Below are 27,677 nucleotides of genomic sequence, written 5' to 3'. Positions count from 1 at the left end.
ACCATGCAATATGACTTCAAAGGGTCTTCATTTGCTCACCGAACCTCTCTAATCCTATCACTGCTGCGTTTATGCCCCTGTACACATGCTTGATTCTCTTTCGGAGACATAGCAATCCCTAGGTTTTAAGATACTTACTAGTCAGGTACATTCTTAGGCGTTTAATATGCGGTGTTGAGTCCATTTCTTTGAGCAAGGAGTAGCTCTTGTCTATTCCATATTTGGCTTAAGGAACTTTATCTGTGCTCATTTCAATCTCTGGTTTTATGCAGCACCCCAACTCACCTTTCCCCTTAAGCAAGCATAAGTTGGTTTTCTAAATTTGAGACCCTGTTCTGTTCTGTAATTCAGTTCCTGTGTAGCCAAGTTTCCATTCCGTGTATTACTGATATCTTATGATGTTTCTTTTTCTGTGTGACTTATTTCAGTTAGAATCATCATACCTGAATCCACTCATTGTGCTGCTACGGGCCTGATGACATAGATTTCATTGCTGAGTGATACTGCATTGTAAGTGAATACCACAACTTCTTTATCCATTTTTCACTTTCTGCGATGTTGAACTTGTACTGTAAACGAGGTTCTTGTAAACAGAGCCGTTCCAAACTTTGGGGTGGCTGTGTCTTTTTGATTTTAATTTCCCTAAGCTATAGGACCATAAGTGGAAGTGCCCTAGGCTCTGTTGCTTTGTTTTTTAGATGTTTCAGGAAACACCATACACTTCTCCCAAGTGTCTGTTGGCAATTTACATCCCGCCCATCAGCATAACAAGGCTCCCAGTTCTCCATGGCCTGTCCTGCCTTTCTGGATTTTACACTTTTTTCAGATGGCTCTTTTGACCAGGGGGAAGTGAGACTTCATTGTAGTGCAGATTTCCTTTGCAAGCTGGCCTGGTTGGCCAAAAAGTGCGTATGCGTTTTTTCCTGAATATATTCAGGAAAAAACGCATACGCCCTTTTTGGCCAAGTGCATCATTGTGGACGTTCTGCCTCTTTTCCTATGCTTTCAATGCAATTCCAGTCTACCTCCTGAAATCGGTTTCCTGCAATTCTGCCCCGCTTTCAAGTCCTCTTGGCAGCCTTACTTCAGTCTATTTTTGGACGATAGCTGTCATTTATAACTCTGCAGGTTTGTGAATTACAGTGCCCCTGAGCTCCTTTCTTCAACTCGCTTTCTTGTGACCTGGCCGCAACACCGCAGGATGGCTTCAGGCCCTAATCTGGTTCCGGCCCGGCATTCTGAGCCTTTGGTTAATTCCTCTTCCTGGTGGGAAATGAGAGTTAAATTTGCCCGTCCAGACACCTCCAGCTATCCTCTCATTGGTTCTCGGTATTCCTGTTCATCTTCCGCAGAAATTGCAAACTGGGCCAAACAGGAGGTTAAAGGGACTGACTCTCCAAGTCGGGAGAGTGTTAGTAAAGCGTCTGGAATGTTGCACCCGAGTACCAGGGGAGGAAAACTGAGACATATTTGAACACGTCTCCCGTTCACATGGTTGATCATACACTGGGTTCCACATGCATGTTTTAGCTGAAGGAAGAATACCTTAAACCTGGAGAGTGGAGACCCGTGTAATGTGTACCATGCAATATGACTTCAAAGGGTCTTCATTTGCTCACCGAACATCTCCAATCCTATCACTGCTGCGTTTATGCCCCTGTACACATGCTTGATTCTCTTTCGGAGACATAGCAATCCCTAGGTTTTAAGATACTTACTAGTCAGGTACATTCTTAGGCGTTTAATATGCGGTGTTGAGTCCATTTCTTTGAGCAAGGAGTAGCTCTTGTCTATTCCATATTTGGCTTAAGGAACTTTATCTGTGCTCATTTCAATCTCTGGTTTTATGCAGCACCCCAACTCACCTTTCCCCTTAAGCAAGCATAAGTTGGTTTTCTAAGTTTGAGACCCTGTTCTGTTCTGTAATTCACTTCCTGTGTAGCCAAGTTTCCATTCCGTGTATTACTGATATCTTATGATGTTTCTTTTTCTGTGTGACTTATTTCAGTTAGAATCATCATACCTGAATCCACTCATTGTACTGCTAAGGGCCTGATGACACAGATTTCATTGTTGCGTGATATTGCTTTGTAAGTAAATACCACAACTTCTTTATCCATTTTTCACTTTCTGCGATGTTGAACTTGTACTGTAAACGAGGTTCTTGTAAACAGAGCCGTTCGAAACTTTGGGGTGGCTGTGTCTTTTTGATTTTAAATTCCCTAAGCTATAGGACCATAAGTGGAAGAGCCCTAGGCTCTCTTGCTTTGTTTTTTAGATGTTTCAGGAAACACCATACACTTCTCCCGAGTGGTTGTTGGCAATTTACATCCCGCCCTTCAGCATAACAAGGCTCCCAGTTCTCCATGGCCTGTCCTGCCTTTCTGGATTTTACACTTTTTTCAGATGGCCCTTTTGACCGGGGGGAAGTGAGACTTCATTGTAGTGCAGATTTCCTTTGCAAGTTTGCTTGGTTGGCCAAAAAGGGCGTATGCGTTTTTTCCTGAATATATTCAGGAAAAAACGCATACGCCCTTTTTGGCCAAGTGCATCATTGTGGACGTTCTGCCTCTTTTCCTATGCTTTCAATGCAATTCCAGTCTACCTCCTGAAATCGGTTTCCTGCAATTCTGCCCCGCTTTCAAGTCCTCTTGGCAGCCTTACTTCAGTCTATTTTTGGACGATAGCTGTCATTTATAACTCTGCAGGTTTGTGAATTACAGTGCCCTTGAGCTCCTTTCTTCAACTCGCTTTCTTGTGACCTGGCCGCAACACCGCAGGATGGCTTCAGGCCCTAATCTGGTTCCGGCCCGGCATGCTGAGCCTTTGGTTAATTCCTCTTCCTGGTGGGAAATGAGAGTTAAATTTGCCCGTCCAGACACCTCCAGCTAGCCTCTCATTGCTTCTCGCTATTCCTGTTCATCTTCCGCAGAAATTGCAAACTGGGCCAAACAGGAGGTTAAAGGGACTGACTCTCCAAGTCGGGAGAGTGTCAGTAAAGCGTCTGGAATGTTGCACCCGAGTACCAGGGGAGGAAAACTGAGACATATTTGAACACGTCTCCCGTTCACATGGTTGATCATACTTGGGTTCCACATGCATGTTTTAGCTGAAGGAAGAATACCTTAAACCTGCAGAGTTGAGACCCGTGGAATGGGTACCATGCAATATGACTTCAAAGGGTCTTCATTTGCTCACCGAACCTCTCCAATCCTATCACTGCTGCGTTTATGCCCCTGTACACATGCTTGATTCTCTTTCGGAGACATAGCAATCCATAGGTTTTAAGATACTTACTAGTCAGGTACATTCTTAGGCGTTTAATATGCGGTGTTGAGTCCATTTCGTTGAGCAAGGAGTAGCTCTTGTCTATTCCATATTTGGCTTAAGGAACTTTATCTGTGCTCATTTCAATCTCTGGTTTTATGCAGCACCCCAACTCACCTTTACCCTTAAGCAAGCATAAGTTGGTTTTCTAAATTTGAGACCCTGTTCTGTTCTGTTATTCAGTTCCTGTGTAGCCAAGTTTGCATTCCGTGTATTACTGATATCTTATGATGTTTCTTTTTCTGTGTGACTTATTTCAGTTAGAATCATCATACCTGAATCCACTCATTGTGCTGCTAAGGGCCTGATGACATAGATTTCATTGCTGAGTGATATTGCTTTGTAAGTAAATACCACAACTTCTTTATCCATTTTTCACTTTCTGCGATGTTGAACTTGTACTGTAAACGATGTTCTTGTAAACAGAGGCGTCCCAAACTTTGGGGTGGCTGTGTCTTTTTGATTTTAATTTCCCTAAGCTATAGGACCATAAGTGGCAGTGCCCTAGGCTCTGTTGCTTTGTTTTTTAGATGTTTCAGGAAACACCATACACTTCTCCCGAGTGGTTGTTGGCAATTTACATCCCGCCCATCAGCATAACAAGGCTCCCAGTTCTCCATGGCCTGTCCTGCCTTTCTGGATTTTACACTTTTTTCAGATGGCCCTTTTGACCGGGGGGAAGTGAGACTTCATTGTAGTGCAGATTTCCTTTGCAAGCTTGCTTGGTTGGCCAAAAAGGGCGTATGCGTTTTTTCCTGAATATATTCAGGAAAAAACGCATACGCCCTTTTTGGCCAAGTGCATCATTGTGGACGTTCTGCCTCTTTTCCTATGCTTTCAATGCAATTCCAGTCTACCTCCTGAAATCGGTTTCCTGCAATTCTGCCCCGCTTTCAAGTCCTCTTGGCAGCCTTACTTCAGTCTATTTTTGGACGATAGCTGTCATTTATAACTCTGCAGGTTTGTGAATTACAGTGCCCTTGAGCTCCTTTCTTCAACTCGCTTTCTTGTGACCTGGCCGCAACACCGCAGGATGGCTTCAGGCCCTAATCTGGTTCCGGCCCGGCATGCTGAGCCTTTGGTTAATTCCTCTTCCTGGTGGGAAATGAGAGTTAAATTTGCCCGTCCAGACACCTCCAGCTAGCCTCTCATTGCTTCTCGCTATTCCTGTTCATCTTCCGCAGAAATTGCAAACTGGGCCAAACAGGAGGTTAAAGGGACTGACTCTCCAAGTCGGGAGAGTGTCAGTAAAGCGTCTGGAATGTTGCACCCGAGTACCAGGGGAGGAAAACTGAGACATATTTGAACACGTCTCCCGTTCACATGGTTGATCATACTTGGGTTCCACATGCATGTTTTAGCTGAAGGAAGAATACCTTAAACCTGCAGAGTTGAGACCCGTGGAATGGGTACCATGCAATATGACTTCAAAGGGTCTTCATTTGCTCACCGAACCTCTCCAATCCTATCACTGCTGCGTTTATGCCCCTGTACACATGCTTGATTCTCTTTCGGAGACATAGCAATCCATAGGTTTTACGATACTTACTAGTCAGGTACATTCTTAGGCGTTTAATATGCGGTGTTGAGTCCATTTCGTTGAGCAAGTAGTAGCTCTTGTCTATTCCATATTTGGCCTAAGGAACTTTATCTGTGCTCAATTCAATCTCTGGTTTTATGCAGCACCCCAACTCACCTTTACCCTTAAGCAAGCATAAGTTGGTTTTCTAAATTTGAGACCCTGTTCTGTTCTGTAATTCAGTTCCTGTGTAGCCAAGTTTCCATTCCGTGTATTACTGATATCTTATGATGTTTCTTTTTCTGTGTGACTTATTTCAGTTAGAATCATCATACCTGAATCCACTCATTGTGCTGCTAAGGGCCTGATGACACAGATTTCATTGCTGAGTGATATTGCTTTGTAAGTAAATACCACAACTTCTTTATCCATTTTTCACTTTCTGCGATGTTGAACTTGTACTGTAAACGAGGTTCTTGTAAACAGAGGCGTCCCAAACTTTGGGGTGGCTGTGTCTTTTTGATTTTAATTTCCCTAAGCTATAGGACCATAAGTGGCAGTGCCCTAGGCTCTGTTGCTTTGTTTTTTAGATGTTTCAGGAAACACCATACACTTCTCCCGAGTGGTTGTTGGCAATTTACATCCCGCCCATCAGCATAACAAGGCTCCCAGTTCTCCATGGCCTGTCCTGCCTTTCTGGATTCTACACTTTTTTCAGATGGCCCTTTTGACCGGGGGGAAGTGAGACTTCATTGTAGTGCAGATTTCCTTTGCAAGCTTGCTTGGTTGGCCAAAAAGTGCGTATGCGTTTTTTCCTGAATATATTCAGGAGAAAACGCATACGCCCTTTTTGGCCAAGTGCATCATTGTGGACGTTCTGCATCTTTTCCTATGCTTTCAATGCAATTCCAGTCTACCTCCTGAAATCGGTTTCCTGCAATTCTGCCCCGCTTTCAAGTCCTCTTGGCAGCCTTACTTCAGTCTATTTTTGGACGATAGCTGTCATTTATAACTCTGCAGGTTTGTGAATTACAGTGCCCTTGAGCTCCTTTCTTCAACTCGCTTTCTTGTGACCTGGCCGCAACACCGCAGGATGGCTTCAGGCCCTAATCTGGTTCCGGCCCGGCATGCTGAGCCTTTGGTTAATTCCTCTTCCTGGTGGGAAATGAGAGTTAAATTTGCCCGTCCAGACACCTCCAGCTAGCCTCTCATTGCTTCTCGCTATTCCTGTTCATCTTCCGCAGAAATTGCAAACTGGGCCAAACAGGAGGTTAAAGGGACTGACTCTCCAAGTCGGGAGAGTGTCAGTAAAGCGTCTGGAATGTTGCACCCGAGTACCAGGGGAGGAAAACTGAGACATATTTGAACACGTCTCCCGTTCACATGGTTGATCATACTTGGGTTCCACATGCATGTTTTAGCTGAAGGAAGAATACCTTAAACCTGCAGAGTTGAGACCCGTGGAATGGGTACCATGCAATATGACTTCAAAGGGTCTTCATTTGCTCACCGAACCTCTCCAATCCTATCACTGCTGCGTTTATGCCCCTGTACACATGCTTGATTCTCTTTCGGAGACATAGCAATCCATAGGTTTTAAGATACTTACTAGTCAGGTACATTCTTAGGCGTTTAATATGCGGTGTTGAGTCCATTTCGTTGAGCAAGGAGTAGCTCTTGTCTATTCCATATTTGGCTTAAGGAACTTTATCTGTGCTCATTTCAATCTCTGGTTTTATGCAGCACCCCAACTCACCTTTACCCTTAAGCAAGCATAAGTTGGTTTTCTAAATTTGAGACCCTGTTCTGTTCTGTTATTCAGTTCCTGTGTAGCCAAGTTTGCATTCCGTGTATTACTGATATCTTATGATGTTTCTTTTTCTGTGTGACTTATTTCAGTTAGAATCATCATACCTGAATCCACTCATTGTGCTGCTAAGGGCCTGATGACATAGATTTCATTGCTGAGTGATATTGCTTTGTAAGTAAATACCACAACTTCTTTATCCATTTTTCACTTTCTGCGATGTTGAACTTGTACTGTAAACGATGTTCTTGTAAACAGAGGCGTCCCAAACTTTGGGGTGGCTGTGTCTTTTTGATTTTAATTTCCCTAAGCTATAGGACCATAAGTGGCAGTGCCCTAGGCTCTGCTGCTTTGTTTTTTAGATGTTTCAGGAAACACCATACACTTCTCCCTAGTGGTTGTTGGCAATTTACATCCCGCCCATCAGCATAACAAGGCTCCCAGTTCTCCATGGCCTGTCCTGCCTTTCTGGATTTTACACTTTTTTCAGATGGCCCTTTTGACCGGGGGGAAGTGAGACTTCATTGTAGTGCAGATTTCCTTTGCAAGCTTGCTTGGTTGGCCAAAAAGTGCGTATGCGTTTTTTCCTGAATATATTCAGGAAAAAAGGCATACGCCCTTTTTGGCCAAGTGCATCATTGTGGACGTTCTGCCTCTTTTCCTATGCTTTCAATGCAATTCCAGTCTACCTCCTGAAATCGGTTTCCTGCAATTCTGCCCCGCTTTCAAGTCCTCTTGGCAGCCTTACTTCAGTCTATTTTTGGACATAGCTGTCATTTATAACTCTGCAGGTTTGTGAATTACAGTGCCCTTGAGCTCCTTTCTTCAACTCGCTTTCTTGTGACCTGGCCGCAACACCGCAGGATGGCTTCAGGCCCTAATCTGGTTCCGGCCCGGCATGCTGAGCCTTTGGTTAATTCCTCTTCCTGGTGGGAAATGAGAGTTAAATTTGCCCGTCCAGACACCTCCAGCTAGCCTCTCATTGCTTCTCGCTATTCCTGTTCATCTTCCGCAGAAATTGCAAACTGGGCCAAACAGGAGGTTAAAGGGACTGACTCTCCAAGTCGGGAGAGTGTCAGTAAAGCGTCTGGAATGTTGCACCCGAGTACCAGGGGAGGAAAACTGAGACATATTTGAACACGTCTCCCGTTCACATGGTTGATCATACTTGGGTTCCACATGCATGTTTTAGCTGAAGGAAGAATACCTTAAACCTGCAGAGTTGAGACCCGTGGAATGGGTACCATGCAATATGACTTCAAAGGGTCTTCATTTGCTCACCGAACCTCTCCAATCCTATCACTGCTGCGTTTATGCCCCTGTACACATGCTTGATTCTCTTTCGGAGACATAGCAATCCATAGGTTTTAAGATACTTACTAGTCAGGTACATTCTTAGGCGTTTAATATGCGGTGTTGAGTCCATTTCGTTGAACAAGGAGTAGCTCTTGTCTATTCCATATTTGGCTTAAGGAACTTTATCTGTGCTCATTTCAATCTCTGGTTTTATGCAGCACCCCAACTCACCTTTACCCTTAAGCAAGCATAAGTTGGTTTTCTAAATTTGAGACCCTGTTCTGTTCTGTTATTCAGTTCCTCTGTAGCCAAGTTTGCATTCCGTGTATTACTGATATCTTATGATGTTTCTTTTTCTGTGTGACTTATTTCAGTTAGAATCATCATACCTGAATCCACTCATTGTGCTGCTAAGGGCCTGATGACATAGATTTCATTGCTGAGTGATATTGCTTTGTAAGTAAATACCACAACTTCTTTATCCATTTTTCACTTTCTGCGATGTTGAACTTGTACTGTAAACGATGTTCTTGTAAACAGAGGCGTCCCAAACTTTGGGGTGGCTGTGTCTTTTTGATTTTAATTTCCCTAAGCTATAGGACCATAAGTGGCAGTGCCCTAGGCTCTGTTGCTTTGTTTTTTAGATGTTTCAGGAAACACCATACACTTCTCCCGAGTGGTTGTTGGCAATTTACATCCCGCCCATCAGCATAACAAGGCTCCCAGTTCTCCATGGCCTGTCCTGCCTTTCTGGATTTTACACTTTTTTCAGATGGCCCTTTTGACCGGGGGGAAGTGAGACTTCATTGTAGTGCAGATTTCCTTTGCAAGCTTGCTTGGTTGGCCAAAAAGGGCGTATGCGTTTTTTCCTGAATATATTCAGGAAAAAACGCATACGCCCTTTTTGGCCAAGTGCATCATTGTGGACGTTCTGCCTCTTTTCCTATGCTTTCAATGCAATTCCAGTCTACCTCCTGAAATCGGTTTCCTGCAATTCTGCCCCGCTTTCAAGTCCTCTTGGCAGCCTTACTTCAGTCTATTTTTGGACGATAGCTGTCATTTATAACTCTGCAGGTTTGTGAATTACAGTGCCCTTGAGCTCCTTTCTTCAACTCGCTTTCTTGTGACCTGGCCGCAACACCGCAGGATGGCTTCAGGCCCTAATCTGGTTCCGGCCCGGCATGCTGAGCCTTTGGTTAATTCCTCTTCCTGGTGGGAAATGAGAGTTAAATTTGCCCGTCCAGACACCTCCAGCTAGCCTCTCATTGCTTCTCGCTATTCCTGTTCATCTTCCGCAGAAATTGCAAACTGGGCCAAACAGGAGGTTAAAGGGACTGACTCTCCAAGTCGGGAGAGTGTCAGTAAAGCGTCTGGAATGTTGCACCCGAGTACCAGGGGAGGAAAACTGAGACATATTTGAACACGTCTCCCGTTCACATGGTTGATCATACTCTGGGTTCCACATGCGTGTTTTAGCTAGAGGAAGAATACCTAAAACCTGGGTAGTTGAAACCAGTGGAATGGGTACCATGCAATATGACTTCAAAGGGTCTTCATTTGCTCACGAACCTCTCCAATCCTATCACTGCTGCGTTTATGCCCCTGTACACACGCTTGATTCTCTTTCGGAGACATAGTAATCCATAGGTTTTAAGATACTTACTAGTCAGGTACATTCTTAGGCGTTTAATATGGGGTGTTGAGTCCATTTCGTTGAGCAAGGAGTAGCTCTTGTCTATTCCATATTTGGCTTAAGGAACTTTATCTGTGCTCATTTCGATCTCTGGTTTTATGCAGCACCCCAACTCACCTTTCCCCTTAAGCAAGCATAAGTTGGTTTTCTAAATTTGAGACCCTGTTCTGTTCTGTAATTCAGTTCCTGTGTAGCCAAGTTTCCATTCCGTGTATTACTGATATCTTATGATGTTTCTTTTTCTGTGTGACATATTTCAGTTAGAATCATCATACCTGAATCCACTCATTGTGCTGCTAAGGGCCTGATGACATAGATTTCATTGCTGAGTGATATTGCTTTGTAAGTAAATACCACAACTTCTTTATCCATTTTTCACTTTCTGCGATGTTGAACTTGTAGTATAAACGAGGTTCTTGTCAACAGAGCCGTTCCAAACTTTGGGTTGGCTGTGTCTTTTTGATTTTAATTTCCCTAAGCTATAGGACCATAAGTGGAAGTGCCCTAGGCTCTGTTGCTTTGTTTTTTACATGTTTCAGGAAACACCATACACTTCTCCCGAGTGTCTGTTGGCAATTTACATCCCGCCCATCAGCATAACAAGGCTCCCAGTTCTCCATGGCCTGTCCTGCCTTTCTGGATTTTACACTTTTTTCAGATTGCCCTTTTGACCAGGGGGAAGTGAGAGTTCATTGTACTGCAGATTTCCTTTGCAAGCTTGCTTGGTTGGCCAAAAAGGGCGTATGCGTTTTTTCCTGAATATATTCAGGATAAAACGCATACGCCCTTTTTGGCCAAGTGCATCATTGTGGACGTTCTGCCTCTTTTCCTATGCTTTCAATGCAATTCCAGTCTACCTCCTGAAATCGGTTTCCTGCAATTCTGCCCCGCATTCAAGTCCTCTTGGCAGCCTTACTTCAGTCTATTTTTGGACGATAGCTGTCATTTATAACTCTGCAGGTTTGTGAATTACAGTGCCCCTGAGCTCCTTTCTTCAACTCGCTTTCTTGTGACCTGGCCGCAACACCGCAGGAGGGCTTCAGGCCCTAATCTGGTTCCGGCACGGCACGCTGAGCCTTTGGTTAATTCCTCTTCCTGGTGGGAAATGAGAGTTAAATTTGCCCGTCCAGACACCTCCAGCTAGTCTCTCATTGGTTCTCACTATTCCTGTTCATCTTCCGCAGAAATTGCAAACTGGGCCAAACAGGAGGTTTAAGGCACTGACTCTCCAAGTGGGGAGAGTGTTAGTAAAGCATCTGGAATGTTGCACCCGAGTACCAGGGGAAGAAAACTGAGACATATTTGAACACGTCTCCCGTTCACATGGTTGATCATACTCTGGGTTCCACATGCATGTTTTAGCTGAAGGAAGAATACCTGGAACCTGCAGAGTTGAGACCCGTGGAATGGGTATCATGCAATATGACTTCAAAGGGTCTTCATTTGCTCACCGAACCTCTCCAATCCTATCACTGCTGCGTTTATGCCCCTGTACACACGCTTGATTCTCTTTCGGAGACATAGCAATCCATAGGTTTTAAGATACTTACTAGTCAGGTACATTCTTAGGCGTTTAATATGGGGTGTTGAGTCCATTTCGTTGAGCAAGGAGTAGCTCTTGTCTATTCCATATTTGGCTTAAGGAACTTTATCTGTGCTCATTTCAATCTCTGGTTTTATGCAGCACCCGAACTCACCTTTCCCCTTAAGCAAGCATAAGTTGGTTTTCTAAATTTGAGACCCTGTTCTGTTCTGTAATTCAGTTCCTGTGTAGCCAAGTTTCCATTCCGTGTATTACTGATATCTTATGATGTTTCTTTTTCTGTGTGACTTATTTCAGTTAGCATCATCGTACCTGAATCCACTCATTATGCTGCCACGGGCCTGATGACATAGATTTCATTGCTGAGTGATACTGCATTGTACGTAAGTACCACAAGTTCTTTATCCATTTTTCACTTTCTGTGATATTGAACTTGTACGGTAAACGAGGTTCTTGTAAACAGAGGCGTCCCAAACTTTGGGGTGGCTGTGTCTTTTTGATTTTAATTTCCCTAAGCTATAGGACCATAAGTGGAAGTGCCCTAGGCTCTGTTGCTTTGTTTTATAGATGTTTCAGGAAACACCATACACTTCTCCCGAGTGTCTGTTGGCAATTTACATCCCGCCCATCAGCATAACAAGGCTCCCAGTTCTCCATGGCCTGTCCTGCCTTTCTGGATTTTACACTTTTTTCAGATGGCCCTTTTGACCGGGGGGAAGTGAGACTTCATTGTAGTGCAGATTTCCTTTGCAAGTTTGCTTGTTTGGCCAAAAAGGGCGTATGCGTTTTTTCCTGAATATATTCAGGAAAAAACGCATACGCCCTTTTTGGCCAAGTGCATCATTGTGGACGTTCTGCCTCTTTTCCTATGCTTTCAATGCAATTCCAGTCTACCTCCTGAAATCGGTTTCCTGCAATTCTGCCCCGCTTTCAAGTCCTCTTGGCAGCCTTACTTCAGTATATTTTTGGACGATAGCTGTCATTTATAACTCTGCAGGTTTGTGAATTACAGTGTCCCTTAGCTCGTTTCTTCAACTCACTTTCTTGTGACCTGGCCGCCACACTGCAGGATTGCTTCAGGCCCTAATCTGGTACCGGCACGGGACGCTGAGCCTTTGGTTAATTCCTCTTCCTGGTGGGAAATGAGAGTTAAATTTGCCCGTCCAGACACCTCCAGCTAGTCTCCCATTGGTTCTCCCTATTCCTGTTCATCTTCCGCAGAAATTGCAAACTGGGCCAAACAGGAGGTTAAAGGTGCTGACTCTCCAAGTGGGGAGAGTGTTAATAAAGCATCTGGAATGTTGCACCCGAGTACCAGGGGAGGAAAACTGAGACATATTTGAACACGTCTCCCGTTCACACAGTTGATCATACTCTGGGTTCCACATGCATGTTTTAGCTGAAGGAAGAATACCTTAAACCTGCAGAGTTGAGACCCGTGTAATGGGTACCATGCAATATGACTTCAAAGGGTCTTCATTTGCTCACCGAACCTCTCCAATCCTATCACTGCTGCGTTTATGCCCCTGTACACACGCTTGATTCCCTTTTGGAGACATAGCAATCCATAGGTTTTAAGATACTTACTAGTCAGGTACATTCTTAGGCGTTTAATATGGGGTGTTGAGTCCATTTCGTTGAGCAAGGAGTAGCTCTTGTCTATTCCATATTTGGAATAAATATAAAGCACAGGAACTTTATCTGTGCTCATTTCAATCTCTGGTTTTATGCATCACCCCAACTCACCTTTCCCCTTAAGCAAGCATAAGTTGGTTTTCTAAATTTGAGACCCTGTTCTGTTCTGTAATTCAGTTCCTGTGTAGCCAACTTTACATTCCGTGTATTACTGATATCTTATGATGTTTCTTTTTCTGTGTGACTTATTTCAGTTAGAATCATCGTACCTGAATCCACTCGTTATGCTGTTACGGGCCTGATGACACAGATTTCATTGCTGAGTGATATTGCTTTGTAAGTAAATACCACAACTTCTTTATCCATTTTTCACTTTCTGCGATGTTGAGCTTGTACTGTAAACGAGGTTCTAGTAAACAGAGCCGTTCCAAACTTTGGGGTGGCTGAGTCTTTTTGATTTTAATTTCCCTAAGCTATAGGACCATAAGTGGAAGTGCCCTAGGCTCTGTTGCTTTGTTTTTTAGATGTTTCAGGAAACACCATACACTTCTCCGGAGTGGTTGTTGGCAATTTACATCCCGCCCATCAGCATAACAAGGCTCCCAGTTCTCCATGGCCTGTCCTGCCTTTCTGGATTTTACACTTTTTTCAGATGGCCCTTTTGACAGGGGGGAAGTGGGACTTCATTGTAGTGCAGATTTCCTTTGCAAGCTTGCTTGGTTGGCCAAAAAGGGCGTATGCGTTTTTTCCTGAATATATTCAGGAAAAAACGCATACGCCCTTTTTGGCCAAGTGCATCATTGTGGACGTTCTGCCTCTTTTCCTATGCTTTCAATGCAATTCCAGTCTACCTCCTGAAATCGGTTTCCTGCAATTCTGCCCCGCTTTCAAGTCCTCTTGGCAGCCTTACTTCAGTCTATTTTTGGACGATAGCTGTCATTTATAACTCTGCAGGTTTGTGAATTACAGTGCCCTGAGCTCCTTTCTTCAACTCGCTTTCTTTTGAGCTGGCCGCAACACCGCAGGATGGCTTCAGGCCCTAATCTGGTTCCGGTACGGCACGCTGAGCCTTTGGTTATTTCCTCTTCCTGGTGGGAAATGAGAGTTAAATTTGCCCGTCCAGACACATCCAGCTAGTCTCCATTGGTTCTCGCTATTCCTGTTCATCTTCCGCAGAAATTGCAAACTGGGCCAAACAGGAGGTTAAAGGCGCTGACTCTCCAAGTGGGGAGAGTGTTAGTAAAGCGTCTGGAATGTTGCACCCGAGTACCAGGGGAGGAAAACTGAGACATATTTGAACACGTCTCCCGTTCACATGGTTGATCATACTTGGGTTCCACATGCATGTTTTAGCTGAAGGAAGAATACCTTAAACCTTGGTAGTTGAAACCCGTGGAATGGGTACCATGCAATATGACTTCAAAGGGTCTTCATTTGCTCACCGAACCTCTCCAATCCTATCACTGCTGCGTTTATGCCCCTGTGCACATGCTTGGTTCTCTTTCGGAGACATAGCAATCCATAGGTTTTAAGATACTTACTAGTCAGGTACATTCTTAGGCGTTTAATATGGGGTGTTGAGTCCATTTCGTTGAGCAAGGAGTAGCTCTTGTCTATTCCATATTTGGCTTAAGGAACTTTATCTGTGCTCATTTCAATCTCTGGTTTTATGCAGCACCCCAACTCACCTTTACCCTTAAGCAAGAATAAGTTGGTTTTCTAAATTTGAGACCCTGTTCTGTTCTGTAATTCAGTTCCTGTGTAGCCAAGTTTACATTCCGTGTATTACTGATATCTTATGATGTTTCTTTTTCTGTGTGACTTACTTCAGTTAGAATAATCATACCTGAATCCACTCAATGTGCTGCTAAGGGCCTGATGATACAGATTTCATTGCTGAGTGATATTGCTTTGTAAGTAAATACCACAACTTCTTTATCCATTTTTCACTTTCTGCGATGTTGAACTTGTACTGTAAACGAGGTTCTTGTAAACAGAGCCGTTCCAAACTTTGGGGTGGCTGTGTCTTTTTGATTTTAATTTCCCTAAGCTATAGGACCATAAGTGGAAGTGCCCTAGGCTCTGTTGCTTTGTTTTTTAGATGTTTCAGGAAACACCATACACTTCTCCCGAGTGGTTGTTGGCAATTTACATCCCGCCCATCAGCATAACAAGGCTCCCAGTTCTCCATGGCCTGTCCTGCCTTTCTGGATTTTACACTTTTTTCAGATGGCCCTTTTGACCGGGGGGAAGTGAGACTTCATTGTAGTGCAGATTTCCTTTGCAAGCTTGCTTGGTTGGCCAAAAAGGGCGTATGCGTTTTTTCCTGAATATATTCAGGAAAAAACGCATACGCCCTTTTTGGCCAAGTGCATCATTGTGGACGTTCTGCCTCTTTTCCTATGCTTTCAATGCAATTCCAGTCTACCTCCTGAAATCGGTTTCCTGCAATTCTGCCCCGCTTTCAAGTCCTCTTGGCAGCCTTACTTCAGTTTATTTTTGGACGATAGCTGTCATTTATAACTCTGCAGGTTTGTGAATTACAGTGCCCCTGAGCTCCTTTCTTCAACTCGCTTTCTTTTGAGCTGGCCGCAACACCGCAGGACGGCTTCAGGCCCTAATCTGGTTCCGGTACGGCACGCTGAGCCTTTGGTTATTTCCTCTTCCTGGTGGGAAATGAGAGTTAAATTTGCCCGTCCAGACACCTCCAGCTAGCCTCTCATTGGTTCTCGCTATTCCTGTTCATCTTCCGCAGAAATTGCAAACTGGGCCAAACAGTAGGTTAAGGGCGCTGACTCTCCAAGTGGGGAGAGTGTTAGTAAAGCGTCTGGAATGTTGCACCCGAGTACCAGGGGAGGAAAACTGAGACATATTTGAACACGGCTCCCGATCACATGGTTGATCATACTCTGGGTTCCACATGCATGTTTTAGCTGAAGGAAGAATACCTAAAACCTGGGTAGTTCAGACCCGTGGAATGGGTACCATGCAATATGACTTCAAAGGGTCTTCATTTGCTCACCGAACATCTCCAATCCTATCACTGCTGCGTTTATGCCCCTGTACACATGCTTGATTCTCTTTCGGAGACATAGCAATCCATAGGTTTTACGATACTTACTAGTCAGGTACATTCTTAGGCGTTTAATATGCGGTGTTGAGTCCATTTCGTTGAGCAAGGAGTAGCTCTTGTCTATTCCATATTTGGCCTAAGGAACTTTATTTGTGCTCATTTCAGTCTCTGGTTTTATGCAGCACCCCAACTCACCTTTACCCTTAAGCAAGCATAAGTTGGTTTTCTAAATTTGAGACCCTGTTCTGTTCTGTAATTCAGTTCCTGTGTAGCCAAGTTTCCATTCCGTGTATTACTGATATCTTATGATGTTTCTTTTTCTGTGTGACTTATTTCAGTTAGAATCATCGTACGTGAATCCACTCATTATGCTGCTACGGGCCTGATGACATAGATTTCATTGCTGAGTGATACTGCATTGTACGTAAGTACCACAAGTTCTTTATCCATTTTTCACTTTCTGCGATGTTGAACTTGTACTGTGAACGAGGTTCTTGTAAACAGAGGCGTCCCAAACATTGGGGTGGCTGTGTCTTTTTGATTTTATTTTCCCTAAGCTATAGGACCATAAGTGGAAATGCCCTAGGTTCTGTTGCTTTGTTTTTTAGATGTTTCAGGAAACACCATACACTTCTCCCAAGTGTCTGTTGGCAATTTACATCCCGCCCATCAGCATAACAAGGCTCCCAGTTCACAATGGCCTGTTGCCTTTCTGGATTTTACACTTTTTTCAGATGGCCCTTTTGACCGGGGGGAAGTGAGACTTCATTGTAGTGCAGATTTCCTTTGCAAGCTTGCTTGGTTGGCCAAAAAGTGCGTATGCGTTTTTTCCTGAATATATTTAGGAAAAAACGCATACGCCCTTTTTGGCCAAGTGCATCATTGTGGACGTTCTGCCTCTTTTCCTATGCTTTCAATGCAATTCCAGTCTACCTCCTGAAATCGGTTTCCTGCAATTCTGCCCCGCTTTCAAGTCCTCTTGGCAGCCTTACTTCAGTATATTTTTGGACGATAGCTGTCATTTATAACTCTGCAGGTTTGTGAATTACAGTGCCCCTGAGCTCCTTTCTTCAACTCGCTTTCTTGTGACCTGGCCGCAACACCGCAGGATGGCTTCAGGCCCTAATCTGGTTCCGGTACGGCACGCTGAGCCTTTGGTTATTTCCTCTTCCTGGTGGGAAATGAGAGTTAAATTTGCCCGTCCAGACACCTCCAGCTAGTCTCTCATTGGTTCTCACTATTCCTGTTCATCTTCCGCAGAAATTGCAAACTGGGCCAAACAGGAGGTTAAAGGCGCTGACTCTCCAAGTGGGGAGAGTGTTAGTAAAGCGTCTGGAATGTTGCACCCGAGTACCAGGGGAGGAAAACTGAGACATATTTGAACACGTCTCCCGTTCACATGGTTGATCATACTTGGGTTCCACATGCATGTTTTAGCTGAAGGAAGAATACCTTAAACCTGGAGAGTTGAGACCCGTGTAACGGGTACCATGCAATATGACTTCAAAGGGTCTTCATTTGCTCACCGAACCTCTCCAATCCTATCACTGCTGCGTTTATGCCCCTGTACACATGCTTGATTCTCTTTTGGAGACATAGCAATCCATAGGTTTTAAGATACTTACTAGTCAGGTACATTCTTAGGCGTTTAATATGCGGTGTTGAGTCCATTTCGTTGAGCAAGGAGTAGCTCTTGTCTATTCCATATTTGGCCTAAGGAACTTTATCTGTGCTCATTTCAGTCTCTGGTTTTATGCAGCACCCCAACTCACCTTTACCCTTAAGCAAGCATAAGTTGGTTTTCTAAATTTGAGACCCTGTTCTGTTCTGTAATTCAGTTCCTGTGTAGCCAAGTTTACATTCCGTGTATTACTGATATCTTATGATGTTTCTTTTTCTGTGTGACTTACTTCAGTTAGAATCATCATACCTGAATACACTCAATGTGCTGCTAAGGGCCTGATGATACAGATTTCATTGCTGAGTGATATTGCTTTGTAAGTAAATACCACAACTTCTTTATCCATTTTTCACTTTCTGCGATGTTGAACTTGTACTGTAAACGAGGTTCTTGTAAACAGAGCCGTTCCAAACTTTGGGGTGGCTGTGTCTTTTTGATTTTAATTTCCCTAAGCTATAGGACCATAAGTGGAAGTGCCCTAGGCTCTGTTGCTTTGTTTTTTAGATGTTTCAGGAAACACCATACACTTCTCACGAGTGGTTGTTGGCAATTTACATCCCGCCCATCAGCATAACAAGGCTCCCAGTTCTCCATGGCCTGTCCTGCCTTTCTGGATTTTACACTTTTTTCAGATGGCCCTTTTGACCGGGGGGAAGTGAGACTTCATTGTAGTGCAGATTTCCTTTGCAAGCTTGCTTGGTTGGCCAAAAAGGGCGTATGCGTTTTTACCTGAATATATTCAGGAAAAAATGCATACGCCCTTTTTGGCCAAGTGCATCATTGTGGACGTTCTGCCTCTTTTCCTATGCTTTCAATGCAATTCCAGTCTACCTCCTGAAATCGGTTTCCTGCAATTCTGCCCCGCTTTCAAGTCCTCTAGGCAGCCTTACTTCAGTCTATTTTTGGACGATAGCTGTCATTTATAACTCTGCAGGTTTGTGAATTACAGTGCCCCTGAGCTCCTTTCTTCAACTCGCTTTCTTGTGACCTGGCCGCAACACCGCAGGATGGCTTCAGGCCCTAATCTGGTTCCGGCCCGGCATGCTGAGCCTTTGGTTAATTCCTCTTCCTGGTGGGAAATGAGAGTTAAATTTGCCCGTCCAGACACCTTCAGCTAGCCTCTCATTGGTTCTCGCTATTCCTGTTCATCTTCCGCAGAAATTGCAAACTGGGCCAAACAGGAGGTTAAAGGGACTGACTCTCCAAGTGGGGAGAGTGTTAGTAAAGCGTCTGGAATGTTGCACCTGAGTACCAGGGGAGGAAAACTGAGACATATTTGAACACGTCTCCCGATCACATGGTTGATCATACTCTAGGTTCCACATGCATGTTTTAGCTGAAGGAAGAATACCTTAAACCTGGGTAGTTGAAACCCGTGGAATGGGTACCATGCAATATGACTTCAAAGGGTCTTCATTTGCTCACCGAACCTCTCCAATCCTATCACTGCTGCGTTTATGCCCCTGTACACATGCTTGATTCTCTTTCGGAGACATAGCAATCCATAGGTTTTAAGATACTTACTAGTCAGGTACATTCTTAGGCGTTTAATATGCGGTGTTGAGTCCATTTCGTTGAGCAAGGAGTAGCTCTTGTCTATTCCATATTTGGCTTAAGGAACTTTATCTGTGCTCATTTCAATCTCTGGTTTTATGCAGCACCCCAACTCACCTTTCCCCTTAAGCAAGAATAAGTTGGTTTTCTAAATTTGAGACCCTGTTCTGTTCTGTAATTCAGTTCCTGTGTAGCCAAGTTTACATTCCGTGTATTACTGATATCTTATGATGTTTCTTTTTCTGTGTGACTTATTTCAGTTAGAATCATCATACCTGAATCCACTCATTGTGCTGCTAAGGGCCTGATGACACAGATTTCATTGCTGAGTGATATTGCTTTGTAAGTAAATACCACAACTTCTTTATCCATTTTTCACTTTCTGCGATGTTGAACTTGTACTGTAAACGAGGTTCTTGTAAACAGAGCCGTTCCAAACTTTGGGGTGGCTGTGTCTTTTTGATTTTAATTTCCCTAAGCTATAGGACCATAAGTGGAAGTGCCCTAGGTTCTGTTGCTTTGTTTTTTAGATGTTTCAGGAAACACCATACACTTCTCCCGACTGGTTGTTGGCAATTTACATCCCGCCCATCAGCATAACAAGGCTCCCAGTTCTCCATGGCCTGTCCTGCCTTTCTGGATTTTACACTTTTTTCAGATGGCCCTTTTGACCGGGGGGAAGTGAGACTTCATTGTAGTGCAGATTTCCTTTGCAAGCTTGCTTGGTTGGCCAAAAAGGGCGTATGCGTTTTTTCCTGAATATATTCAGGAAAAAACGCATACGCCCTTTTTGGCCAAGTGCATCATTGTGGACGTTCTGCCTCTTTTCCTATGCTTTCAATGCAATTCCAGTCTACCTCCTGAAATCGGTTTCCTGCAATTCTGCCCCGCTTTCAAGTCCTCTTGGCAGCCTTACTTCAGTCTATTTTTGGACGATAGCTGTCATTTATAACTCTGCAGGTTTGTGAATTACAGTGCCCCTGAGCTCCTTTCTTCAACTCGCTTTCTTGTGACCTGGCCGCAACACCGCAGGATGGCTTCAGGCCCTAATCTGGTTCCGGTACGGCACGCTGAGCCTTTGGTTATTTCCTCTATCTGGTGGGAAATGAGAGTTAAATTTGCCCGTCCACACACCTCCTGCTAGCCTCTCATTGGTTCTCGCTATTCCTGTTCATCTTCCGCAGAAATTGCAAACTGGGCCAAACAGGAGGTTAAAGGCGCTGACTCTCCAAGTGGGGAGAGTGTTAGTAAAGCGTCTGGAATGTTGCACCCGAGTACCAGGGGAGGAAAACTGAGACATATTTGAACACGTCTCCCGTTCACATGGTTGATCATACTTGGGTTCCACATGCATGTTTTAGCTGAAGGAAGAATACCTTAAACCTGGAGAGTTGAGACCCGTGTAATGGGTACCATGCAATATGACTTCAAAGGGTCTTCATTTGCTCACCGAACCTCTCCAATCCTATCACTGCTGCGTTTATGCCCCTGTACACATGCTTGATTCTCTTTTGGAGACATAGCAATACATAGGTTTTACGATACTTACTAGTCAGGTACATTCTTAGGCGTTTAATATGCGGTGTTGAGTCCATTTCGTTGAGCAAGGAGTAGCTCTTGTCTATTCCATATTTGACTTAAGGAACTTTATCTGTGCTCATTTCAATCTCTGGTTTTATGCAGCACCCCAACTCACCTTTACCCTTAAGCAAGCATAAGTTGGTTTTCTAAATTTGAGACCCTGTTCTGTTCTGTAATTCAGTTCCTGTGTAGCCAAGTTTCCATTCGTGTATTACTGATATCTTATGATGTTTCTTTTTCTGTGTGACTTATTTCAGTTAGAATCATCATACCTGAATCCACTCATTGTGATGTTAAGGGCCTGATGACATAGATTTCATTGCGGAGTGTATTGCTTTGTAAGTAAATACCACAACTTCTTTATCCTTTTTTCACTTTCTGCGATGTTGAACTTGTACTGTAAACGAGGTTCTTGTAAACAGAGGCGTCCCAAACTTTGGGGTGGCTGTGTCTTTTTGATTTTAATTTCCCTAAGCTATAGGACCATAAGTGGCAGTGCCCTAGGCTCTGTTGCTTTGTTTTTTAGATGTTTCAGGAAACACCATACACTTCTCCCGAGTGTCTGCTGGCAATTTACATCCCGCCCATCAGCATAACAAGGCTCCCAGTTCTCCATGGCCTGTCCTGCCTTTCTGGATTTTACACTTTTTTCAGATGGCCCTTTTGACCGGGGGGAAGTTAGACTTCATTGTAGTGCAGATTTCCTTTGCAAGCTTGCTTGGTTGGCCAAAAAGGGCGTATGCGTTTTTTCCTGAATATATTCAGGAAAAAACGCATACGCCCTTTTTGGCCAAGTGCATCATTGTGGACGTTCTGCCTCTTTTCCTATGCTTTCAATGCAATTCCAGTCTACCTCCTGAAATCGGTTTCCTGCAATTCTGCCCCGCTTTCAAGTCCTCTTGGCAGCCTTACTTCAGTCTATTTTTGGACGATAGCTGTCATTTATAACTCTGCAGGTTTGTGAATTACAGTGCTCCTGAGCTCCTTTCTTCAACTCGCTTTCTTGTGACCTGGCCGCAACACCGCAGGATGGCTTCAGGCCCTAATCTGGTTCCGGCCCGGCATGCTGAGCCTTTGGTTAATTCCTCTTCCTGGTGGGAAATGAGAGTTAAATTTGCCCGTCCAGACACCTCCAGCTAGCCTCTCATTGGTTCTCGCTATTCCTGTTCATCTTCCGCAGAAATTGCAAACTGGGCCAAACAGGAGGTTAAAGGGACTGACTCTCCAAGTGGGGAGAGTGTTAGTAAAGCGTCTGGAATGTTGCACCCGAGTACCAGGGGAGGAAAACTGAGACATATTTGAACACGTCTCCCGATCACATGGTTGATCATACTCTAGGTTCCACATGCATGTTTTAGCTGAAGGAAGAATACCTACAACCTGGGTAGTTGAAACCCGTGGAATGGGTACCATGCAATATGACTTCAAAGGGTCTTCATTTGCTCACCGAACCTCTCCAATCCTATCACTGCTGCGTTTATGCCCCTGTACACATGCTTGATTCTCTTTTGGAGACATAGCAATCCATAGGTTTTACGATACTTACTAGTCAGGTACATTCTTAGGCGTTTAATATGGGGTGTTGAGTCCATTTCGTTGAGCAAGGAGTAGCTCTTGTCTATTCCATATTTGGCCTAAGGAACTTTATCTGTGCTCATTTCAATCTCTGGTTTTATGCAGCACCCCAACTCACCTTTACCCTTAAGCAAGCATAAGTTGGTTTTCTAAATTTGAGACCCTGTTCTGTTCTGTAATTCAGTTCCTGTGTAGCCAAGTTTCCATTCCGTGTATTACTGATATCTTATGATGTTTCTTTTTCTGTGTGACTTATTTCAGTTAGAATCATCATACCTGAATCCACTCATTGTGCTGCTAAGGGCCTGATGACATAGATTTCATTGCTGAGTGATATTGCTTTGTAAGTGAATACCACAACTTCTTTATCCATTTTTCACTTTCTGCGATGTTGAACTTGTACTGTAAACGAGGTTCTTGTAAACAGAGCCGTTCCAAACTTTGGGGTGGCTGTGTCTTTTTGATTTTAATTTCCCTAAGCTATAGGACCATAAGTGGAAGTGCCCTAGGCTCTGTTGCTTTGTTTTTTAGATGTTTCAGGAAACACCATACACTTCTCCCAAGTGTCTGTTGGCAATTTACATCCCGCCCATCAGCATAACAAGGCTCCCAGTTCTCCATGGCCTGTCCTGCCTTTCTGGATTTTACACTTTTTTCAGATGGCCCTTTTGACCGGGGGGAAGTGAGACTTCATTGTAGTGCAGATTTCCTTTGCAAGCTTGCTTGGTTGGCCAAAAAGGGCGTATGCGTTTTTTCCTGAATATATTCAGGAAAAAACGCATACGCCCTTTTTGGCCAAGTGCATCATTGTGGACGTTCTGCCTCTTTTCCTATGCTTTCAATGCAATTCCAGTCTACCTCCTGAAATCGGTTTCCTGCAATTCTGCCCCGCTTTCAAGTCCTCTTGGCAGCCTTACTTCAGTCTATTTTTGGACGATAGCTGTCATTTATAACTCTGCAGGTTTGTGAATTACAGTGCCCCTGAGCTCCTTTCTTCAACTCGCTTTCTTGTGACCTGGCCGCAACACCGCAGGATGGCTTCAGGCCCTAATCTGGTTCCGGTACGGCACGCTGAGCCTTTGGTTATTTCCTCTATCTGGTGGGAAATGAGAGTTAAATTTGCCCGTCCAGACACCTCCTGCTAGCCTCTCATTGGTTCTCGCTATTCCTGTTCATCTTCCGCAGAAATTGCAAATTGGGCCAAACAGGAGGTTAAAGGCGCTGACTCTCCAAGTGGGGAGAGTGTTAGTAAAGCGTCTGGAATGTTGCACCCGAGTACCAGGGGAGGAAAACTGAGACATATTTGAACACGTCTCCCGTTCACATGGTTGATCATACTTGGGTTCCACATGCATGTTTTAGCTGAAGGAAGAATACCTTAAACCTGGAGAGTTAAGACCCGTGTAATGGGTACCATGCAATATGACTTCAAAGGGTCTTCATTTGCTCACCGAACCTCTCCAATCCTATCACTGCTGCGTTTATGCCCCTGTACACATGCTTGATTCTCTTTCGGAGACATAGCAATCCATAGGTTTTAAGATACTTACTAGTCAGGTACATTCTTAGGCGTTTAATATGCGGTGTTGAGTCCATTTTGTTGAGCAAGGAGTAGCTCTTGTCTATTCCATATTTGACTTAAGGAACTTTATCTGTGCTCATTTCAATCTCTGGTTTTATGCAGCACCCCAACTCACCTTTACCCTTAAGCAAGCATAAGTTGGTTTTCTAAATTTGAGACCCTGTTCTGTTCTGTAATTCAGTTTCTGTGTAGCCAAGTTTACATTCCGTGTATTACTGATATCTTATGATGTTTCTTTTTCTGTGTGACTTATTTCAGTTAGAATCATCATACCTGAATCCACTCATTGTGCTGCTAAGGGCCTGATGACATAGATTTCATTGCGGAGTGATATTGCTTTGTAAGTAAATACCACAACTTCTTTATCCTTTTTTCACTTTCTGCGATGTTGAACTTGTACTGTAAACGAGGTTCTTGTAAACAGAGGCGTCCCAAACTTTGGGGTGGCTGTGTCTTTTTGATTTTAATTTCCCTAAGCTATAGGACCATAAGTGGCAGTGCCCTAGGCTCTGTTGCTTTGTTTTTTAGATGTTTCAGGAAACACCATACACTTCTCCCGAGTGTCTGTTGGCAATTTACATCCCGCCCATCAGCATAACAAGGCTCCCAGTTCTCCATGGCCTGTCCTGCCTTTCTGGATTTTACACTTTTTTCAGATGGCCCTTTTGACCGGGGGGAAGTGAGACTTCATTGTAGTGCAGATTTCCTTTGCAAGCTTGCTTGGTTGGCCAAAAAGGGCGTATGCGTTTTTTCCTGAATATATTCAGGAAAAAACGCATACGCCCTTTTTGGCCAAGTGCATCATTGTGGACGTTCTGCCTCTTTTCCTATGCTTTCAATGCAATTCCAGTCTACCTCCTGAAATCGGTTTCCTGCAATTCTGCCCCGCTTTCAAGTCCTCTTGGCAGCCTTACTTCAGTCTATTTTTGGACGATAGCTGTCATTTATAACTCTGCAGGTTTGTGAATTACAGTGCCCCTGAGCTCCTTTCTTCAACTCGCTTTCTTGTGACCTGGCCGCAACACCGCAGGATGGCTTCAGGCCCTAATCTGGTTCCGGCCCGGCATGCTGAGCCTTTGGTTAATTCCTCTTCCTGGTGGGAAATGAGAGTTAAATTTGCCCGTCCAGACACCTCCAGCTAGCCTCTCATTGGTTCTCGTTATTCCTGTTCATCTTCCGCAGAAATTGCAAACTGGGCCAAACAGGAGGTTAAAGGGACTGACTCTCCAAGTGGGGAGAGTGTTAGTAAAGCGTCTGGAATGTTGCACCCGAGTACCAGGGGAGGAAAACTGAGACATATTTGAACACGTCTCCCGATCACATGGTTGATCATACTCTAGGTTCCACATGCATGTTTTAGCTGAAGGAAGAATACCTTAAACCTGGGTAGTTGAAACCCGTGGAATGGGTACCATGCAATATGACTTCAAAGGGTCTTCATTTGCTCACCGAACCTCTCCAATCCTATCACTGCTGCGTTTATGCCCCTGTACACATGCTTGATTCTCTTTCGGAGACATAGCAATCCATAGGTTTTAAGATACTTACTAGTCAGGTACATTCTTAGGCGTTTAATATGGGGTGTTGAGTCCATTTCGTTGAGCAAGGAGTAGCTGTTGTCTATTCCATATTTGGCTTAAGGAACTTTATCTGTGCTCATTTCAATCTCTGGTTTTATGCAGCACCCCAACTCACCTTTACCCTTAAGCAAGAATAAGTTGGTTTTCTAAATTTGAGACCCTGTTCTGTTCTTTAATTCAGTTCCTGTGTAGCCAAGTTTACATTCCGTGTATTACTGATATCTTATGATGTTTCTTTTTCTGTGTGACTTATTTCAGTTAGAATCATCATACCTGAATCCACTCATTGTGCTGCTAAGGGCCTGATGACACAGATTTCATTGCTGAGTGATATTGCTTTGTAAGTAAATACCACAACTTCTTTATCCATTTTTCACTTTCTGCGATGTTGAACTTGTACTGTAAACGAGGTTCTTGTAAACAGAGCCGTTCCAAACTTTGGGGTGGCTGTGTCTTTTTGATTTTAATTTCCCTAAGCTATAGGACCATAAGTTGAAGTGCCCTAGGCTCTGTTGCTTTGTTTTTTAGATGTTTCAGGAAACACCATACACTTTTCCGGAGTGGTTGTTGGCAATTTACATCCCGCCCATCAGCATAACAAGGCTCCCAGTTCTCCATGGCCTGTCCTGCCTTTCTGGATTTTACACTTTTTTCAGATGGCCCTTTTGACCGGGGGGAAGTGAGACTTCATTGTAGTGCAGATTTCCTTTGCAAGCTTGCTTGGTTGGCCAAAAAGGGCGTATGCGTTTTTTCCTGAATATATTCAGGAAAAAACGCATATGCCCTTTTTGTCCAAGTGCATCATTGTGGACGTTCTGCCTCTTTTCCTATGCTTTCAATGCAATTCCAGTCTACCTCCTGAAATCGGTTTCCTGCAATTCTGCCCCGCTTTCAAGTCCTCTTGGCAGCCTTACTTCAGTCTATTTTTGGACGATAGCTGTCATTTATAACTCTGCAGGTTTGTGAATTACAGTGCCCCTGAGCTCCTTTCTTCAACTCGCTTTCTTGTGACCTGGCCGCAACACCGCAGGATGGCTTCAGGCCCTAATCTGGTTCCAGCCCGGCATGATGAGCCTTTGGTTAATTCCTCTTCCTGGTGGGAAATGAGAGTTAAATTTGCCCGTCCAGACACCTCCAGCTAGCCTCTCATTGGTTCTCGCTATTCCTGTTCATCTTCCGCAGAAATTGCAAACTGGGCCAAACAGGAGGTTAAAGGGACTGACGCTCCAAGTGGGGAGAGTGTTAGTAAAGCCTCTGGAATGTTGCACCTGAGTACCAGGGGAGGAAAACTGAGACATATTTGAACACGTCTCCTGATCACATGGTTGATCATACTGTAGGTTCCACATGCATGTTTTAGCTGAAGGAAGAATACCTTAAACCTGGGTAGTTGAAACCCGTGGAATGGGTACCATGCAATATGACTTCAAAGGGTCTTCATTTGCTCACCGAACCTCTCCAATCCTATCACTGCTGCGTTTATGCCCCTGTACACATGCTTGATTCTCTTTCGGAGACATAGCAATCCATAGGTTTTAAGATACTTACTAGTCAGGTACATTCTTAGGCGTTTAATATGGGGTGTTGAGTCCATTTCGTTGAGCAAGGAGTAGCTCTTGTCTATTCCATATTTGGCTTAAGGAACTTTATCTGTGCTCATTTCAATCTCTGGTTTTATGCAGCACCCCAACTCACCTTTACCCTTAAGCAAGCATAAGTTGGTTTTCTAAATTTGAGACCCTGTTCTGTTCTGTAATTCAGTTCCTGTGTAGCCAAGTTTACATTCCGTGTATTACTGATATCTTATGATGTTTCTTTTTCTGTGTGACTTATTTCAGTTAGAATCATCATACCTGAATCCACTCATTGTGCTGCTAAGGGCCTGATGACACAGATTTCATTGCTGAGTGATATTGCTTTGTAAGTAAATACCACAACTTCTTTATCCATTTTTCACTTTCTGCGATGTTGAACTTGTACTGTAAACGAGGTTCTTGTAAACAGAGCCGTTCCAAATTTTGGGGTGGCTGTGTCTTTTTGATTTTAATTTCCCTAAGCTATAGGACCATAAGTGGAAGTGCCCTAGGCTCTGTTGCTTTGTTTTTTAGATGTTTCAGGAAACACCATACACTTCTCCCGAGTGGTTGTTGGCAATTTACATCCCGCCCATCAGCATAACAAGGCTCCTAGTTCTCCATGGCCTGTCCTGCCTTTCTGGATTTTACACTTTT

The 27,677-nt window shown here is 44.0% G+C and overlaps 1 long non-coding RNA gene across 16 annotated transcripts in view; it reads left to right on the top strand.

Moving 5' to 3' along the window:
* The window catches only part of LOC307181408, a 1,608,936-nt gene that overhangs the window by 61,859 nt on the left and 1,519,400 nt on the right, over positions 1 to 27,677 (top strand). For 14 of the 16 annotated variants that reach the window (XR_013826691.1, XR_013826692.1, XR_013826695.1 and 11 more), the window contains exon 1: positions 13,093 to 13,156. The exons of the other annotated variants lie outside the window; for them this stretch is intronic. This is a non-coding gene — a long non-coding RNA (uncharacterized lncRNA). Of the gene's footprint in view, positions 1 to 13,092; positions 13,157 to 27,677 lie in introns of those variants that run through there. 16 annotated transcript variants of the gene reach the window in all.

The sequence above is a fragment of the Stenella coeruleoalba genome, assembly GCF_951394435.1.
Source record: "Stenella coeruleoalba genome assembly, contig: scaffold_69, whole genome shotgun sequence".
Lineage (NCBI taxonomy): Eukaryota > Metazoa > Chordata > Mammalia > Artiodactyla > Delphinidae > Stenella > Stenella coeruleoalba.
This window is presented reverse-complemented; position numbering and strand designations above follow the sequence as displayed.